Source organism: Lingula anatina, chromosome 1, assembly GCF_051362555.1.
Source record: "Lingula anatina isolate TDL-2025a chromosome 1, LinAna3.0, whole genome shotgun sequence".
Classification (NCBI taxonomy): domain Eukaryota; kingdom Metazoa; phylum Brachiopoda; class Lingulata; order Lingulida; family Lingulidae; genus Lingula; species Lingula anatina.
The window spans coordinates 25,281,950-25,288,565 of NC_141767.1; positions in this window are offsets into that span (position 1 = coordinate 25,281,950).

Sequence of the window (6,616 nt, forward strand, 5' to 3'; positions counted from 1 at the left end):
CACGAATATTTTCGCCCTCGCCTTCCAATTCACCGCAACACAGCCTGTTAAGATACATATTTCCTTTATCAACAGAACGTTTTGTTTGCAGAAAGGCCATTTTGAAGCAGACAGAGACAACCAATTGCGGATCTAATCTGAAGACGAATCAGGACGTGCAGACGATTATTTTTTACAGAACATTATGATTAATTACAATGCGCCCGGAATTCAACAATCAAGACTAATTGGCCATGTAAGCAGTGTGGCACACCACAAAAAAAGGCATATTAAGTCTACTGATTTCATTCGAGATACAAAAATAACAAAACGTACTAAAATATTTTAAATATTCAAAGTCCTCATGATTATTTATTAAAAAATCGAACGATGCTCCATCTTTTTGAATAACGCCTAAACAGTTCAGATACCCAATATAACAATATATCCCAGCAAATTCGGTCTAATGTACCCCCAGGTATTTATTTATTTATTTATTTATTTTGCCTTTATCTTTGAAACACTCCTTTACACTCTAGGCCTACAAGTTATAATTAATAGGGCATAACATAATATCTTGACGAAAATGTTAATACATTTATGAACGTCCACAGTGAATAAAAGGGATGTTTCCTTGAATCCTAGAATTCTGTAATAGAATTGAATAAAGCGAATAAAAGTCTGCATGTCAGACTTTGTCGACTGTTTGCCAATTGTGCTGTTAATGACAAGACCTTAAAAAACAAGGCTAAATGTCATGCTGACCTATATAATGCTGTCTATATCTTCAAAACGTGAATACATCTTTTTACAACGAAAACGTGATAATTAGAAGAGAATTACACTAATGGCAATACTTTGAAAAGCAAAGTCAAATGTCATGCTGATCGGACTCACATGACCCTTTCAACTTTGTCGTGGTTTATTGGTTGATCGAGAAAAACAGTTCCGCCAATATCGTGCAAGTTTCAATAATTCGTTGCTGTCAGCAAATAGTATCGTCTTTGTGTGAAAAAAACATACCTGAAGAACTTAGACAAGGCATAACACCACGTGCTGTATATACTTCATGTACAACTGTTGTCTTTTCTTTAGTTTGAGTTAAACAATCAATAAAAAATACACTTTCTTATTTTTGAAAGTAAATTTAGTTTTGGAAAAATGCAATTCTACGTGTATCTACACTTTCGTCACAACAACAACTTTACCATTTAACAAATTTTTTTTTATACTTTGACATAAGTACAGTTGAATTCAAAACGTTACTTATGGATATTTCCTTTCCTTCTGTTTGTGTGTATGTTCATATGTTCATTATTTCAACCATACTTGCATTATTGTTTATTCTTTGTAGTTTTGATGTACCGGTAGAACCGTTTTAAGAAATAAAATATCATTGTAACTCAGTTTGCATCATCTTACACTCTTGTTAAAACTATGGAATGTTTTGAAAATTATAGATATAATTTGGCGGTAGCATTGAGCAATAAACAATTTTCATATTACAAGGTGAACTAATGCAAAATAGTTGGTTAGAATTGTCAAACCCTGTATAGGAGAATGTATATCAGAATGGCAGGCCACGTGTACAAAGCAATTTACGCGACCGAGCTTCAGCATTAGTCGTGCCTTTAAAACTACAGCCAGGAAGGATTGTATGCCCTAAGAGATGTGTGTCGTCAAAAGAGAACATTTTCAGTATCTTCTCTGAGGAACTGTTGCGAAATCTCACAATAACCCGAGATTCCAGAGGATAAGTCAACAGGAGACGCCTGATTTGTGGTCCTGGGCAAGGTGTACCCCTAACAAAACTTTTTTGACCCAACAGGGGAAGAGACGCCGCTAGTAATGGACCCTGCAACTCCATTGCCTCCATTGTGTGAAATGCGTCATGAGAGGCGTGCCTGGTTTTCTAATGAAGCAAAATTTCTTCTTCGTGGCGTTGTTAACAGACTCCATGATTCATGTCAAGTCAGGGAGAGATGAAGACAGTGAGGTGGGGATTGTTTTCTACGGCGTTGGTTCTATCTACCTCTGGCTGCCATTCCTTATGAATGTCCTACCAATCTGGCTTTCCTCAGAGAAAGTGTAGCTGCTGACGTCTACATACAAGTTCTGATGACAAAAATGATGCCATATGCCAGAGCCCATGCTAATTATGTGTAAATTTGGTGACATTCGGTTGCCTCTATGGAAATGACAGTGAAACATCGGATTCGACGGGGTGCATGTCATAAATTTGAATAAATGGCATAAAGTAAGGGTATCTTCTCCGCCATTTTTTACCTTTACCATTTAATGTGTTAGTTATGGTATTTGGAATAAAAAGCGCTGTTTATAACAATTTACACATGGTGATCAATTGTAAATAAAAGCACATGGAATTAGAGGTGGGCAATATTTTTGGCCAATAGTGTAGCACTCTAGTTCCAGCTTTATCCCTCTCTGCTCTCAAATTGTTTCAAATTTACCTGTGGCAGCATTCGTAGAAGTTTTATTTATTTTGAAAGCTCAGTATCTATAGTAATCCACAATGTTATTAAAAACATACAAAATTTACACGTTTATACAACTTGCTAATACTTTAGTGATGTCGTGAGGGTAAATCAGGATACATTTTGTGATTGGGCTTATTGTTGCTTGTTAAATTCTCGCTGGCGTCATGAGGACGTCATGAGGACGGTGCGATTTAACGTTTTTCTTTTCTTTTTTCTGTAAATACACGAAATATTCACTATTTTTAACATCGTTTCTCATCCATATGTGGGGTTAAAAAGCTGGAAAGCTAAGAAAATATATTTTTATTTCATTTTCTCGTATTTTATTATTTACTTGATTTTTTAAATATACTGAACAATTTCTTTTGTAATATTTAATGTACGAAATACAAGCATTGCTAAAAGCTGTTTTAAAGTCTGATTGCAAATGTATGGCAGACACTGGCGCGCAAAACACCTACCTAAGAAGTGATGAATGAGACAGAGCGCAATCTAATATAGGATATGCAATGAAGTCTGATAAGAAAGACATATCTCGGCAAAAAGCCAAGCTTTCCACTTGTAAGATAAACTACGAGTATATATCACCCACGTTGACAATGGAGTTGATAACAATCTTGTTGCTTAAAACACAGGTAGCGAGTAACGAGCTCACCTTAAAGTTCCACAACAACCAACCAGGTTGGCTACATGTCAGACAAATGGCTCATATTACCACAGAGGACAACATGATAGAATGGAGTATCAATAGCAATCAAACTATTAACCATTGCCTTAATAACAACCGCCTGAGCCCGCCAGTTAAAAGACACATTTCATTAATCAAATTATTACATGTCTCATAATGGCCTCCTATCATACCATCTCCAGTGGGCTGAAGCGCACATTGTGGTCCTTGACTGCGGTAAATTGATAGTTAATTGTCAGAGTTAGGCAGCAATAAAGCATATTTCCCCTCCCACATTTATATTGACTATCCTTGTATCTTCACTGAAAGAGGATAGACTCCGGTCTCAGTAGGGTGATTAGATAAAATTAGGGAAGCATGCCCAAGTGCGGCAATAGTGGGAAACTCGCTTCCAGGCTAATTACTCGAACGGTCATATTGTGTAGATCATAACATTATCTATATCTTTATATGCTGTGTCTGTTTTTCAAAATTTGCAAAATTGTAACACGAAATGAATAAATAAATAAATGAAAAAAAAAACGGGCGCCATTGATGTTGTTTTACTGTGTATAACTGTTATTCAAAATTCAGTTTCATTTTATCGTTTCTTATTGCATATATTTTAGAGTTATTTCATAAGCTTTTGACCAAGCACTTACTTTTTATGGAAGGGCAAACGATGCTGCTACACCATACATGTGCTGTTTGTTCATGTGCTGCAGTCAGAACAGCAATTAGGTTAAGGACTAACTTAAACCCACGAACTTAGATTATACTTTACTGCCCTAACAACATTTAATTCACAAATAAAACAGACTTGGCAAAAAGAAACATCAAATTCGGGCTTCCTGAAAACCATGACTTGCTTTGGCGTTGCCTCTAACTCCACCCACTGTCATTAATACAAATCTGTTGTGTTCCTATTGGCTAATACAAGAATACCACCTTTTGCATGCAGCTGATATCATAAAGCACTGTAGAACGTCATTCACGTCTGCTTTACCAATCAAATGTCAATCAACTATTTCTACTATTATTGGCCACCCACGTGCAACACACATGTATTAAAAGCTGAACGGAGAAAACCCCATGTCAATTTCAAGAGAAACAAGACGACATTATACTTAAGTAAAATTTGTTTGTGATTCATAGACTTTAACTTTTGATCTCAACAATTTCTGGAAACTCCTCTTGTTGCTACTTATTTTACTTAGTAGGGAGATTCAATAGAGAGAAATGAAAATAACGCAACAAGTAGTGAAAGGTGCTGAGATCGTAGCTGCGCTCGTGTTTATTGCAGTGGTTTGTTCAGCAACACCCAGGTCTACTATAGACAGCAGTGACATTAAATTCTTTAACGAATTTTTCTCCTGTCCACCATGCGATAGGAGCACCTGTCCAGCGATTCCTTTGACCTGCGAACCTATCCTAGAGCCCGGTCGCTGCGGATGCTGCCTCACATGTGCACTCAAATTAGGCGACTTGTGCGGCGTGCGCACTCGGCGGTGTGGAAGAGGCCTGCAGTGTAGACCCAGAGTCGGAGCGGAGCACCCCTTACGGGACATTCTAGCAGGGAAAGGAATGTGCACAACGGATCCACGTCTAAGTAAGTTTTTGGAAAAAACCATCAGTTTGATGTTGGTTCATTTTGGTTTGTTATGTCTGCCTTTCTAGTTGGCTGTTTTGGTAGCGTGTGGTTAACTTTATTTGGTTTTGTACTTGCTTGCGTTTCCTAGTTGTCAGTAGTAGGCCTATCTAAACAGGGCATTGAAATGAGAACGCCAGTAAACGAAATGTTTAAAGAGAATTGATATTGAGCTAGATGTTCTTTTTATTCATACCTGTTGCGAATTATCGATCAGGCAAATTCCCTGTGTACAACACGCACTTCTCGTACGTAAAAAGAATTTAGTATTTCTCATTTTCTGGCTTACTTTCTACTGTCACCTTCCACAAGTCTGGACAGCACGCAATCACTGTGTTCGTTAATTGAGCTGTTTTGTGTTTGCCAGTATGTATTTTCCGGTTGCATGCCACTGGCAGATCCAGGATTTGCAAAGGTGATTGAGGGGTGGATGTGTGTGTGTGTGTGTGTGTGTGTGGGGGGGGGGGGGGGGGGGGGGGGGCACAGGGTCAAAATTATTTTGCATTGCTTCGCTCGGCAAACAGTAAATAATGTACGAGGACAATTATGCAATAATATGTTGGACACGGGATAGAATTGTTTGGTTTTGTCTCGTTTTGCGTGTTTTTACCACTTCTGTAGCTGGGGAAAAGGTGAGAAAGAGGTGCTTCAAAGATGGGCAATGCTCGGGGGGGGGGGGGGGGGGGGGGGGGGGCACAGGGTCAAAATTATTTTGCATTGCTTCGCTCGGCAAACAGTAAATAATGTACGAGAACAATTATGCAATAATATGTTGGACACGGGATAGAATTGTTTGGTTTTGTCTCGTTTTGCGTGTTTTTACCGCTTCTGTAGCTGGGGAAAAGGTGAGAAAGAGGTGCTTCAAAGATGGGCAATGCTCGGGGGGGGGGGGGGAGGCACGTTATCCACTGTATCCGTCCCTTAGATCCATCACTGCACATGTGCCATTTGAAGTGCAAAATTAATGAAAATATTTATCAACTTATGGTTGACTCTATTTCACACAAATAAGAGTAAATTCTTTCTAACGAATAAAAGGGGAAGCAGCTCTGTGACCCTTTTGTTTTGAAAACTTCGGCATTTTATTTTCTGAATTGTATTATAGTTTTCAGATCGTTCTGGAAATATATTTTCTTAAAACCCGTTCAAAAGATCGATATGAATTTGCTTGGTTTGGTTTTAAGAATCACACTGAACCCAATTCCTTTTTTTTTTTTTTTAGAATAGCTTATACGTCCTTAAAATATCAAAATTTGAAATCAAGTCTTATTTTTATAAAAAGAAAGAAAGTAAGAAATTGATTAGTAACAGACCTAGCTCATTTTTTAACGTTCACCCGCTTTCTTTCTTCTTATTGTCATAACACGAATCATTTCGGTTGACAGGACGATACCTCACATATTCAAAACGGTACTTTGTGATACTATGGCAAATGACAAGCGTAACGTAACTTTAAACCATCGCTCTTAGAGAAATACACCTGTGTGTGTTTGTGTGTGTGTGTGTGTGTGTGTGTGTATGTGTGTGTGCACGTGTGTGGCCGAATATGTGTGCGTGCGTATATTTGACACCCGTGTGTGTGTGTGTGTGTGTGTGTGTGTGTGTGTGCATGTGTTCGTGCATATATTTGATGGAATTTCCTTTTTTCCTAAAAGGAAAAAAAGCGTTACATTTCACCTCCACGAGGTGAACTCATCTTTAAGGCATAATGTTTATTAATTACTGTACATCGCGCAACTCGAGCCTATCAGGTATATTTATATCATAGGTACCTGATCACACTCGAGCAATGCCCGAGCATGAGAAATCTTCGGGCTATGGTTC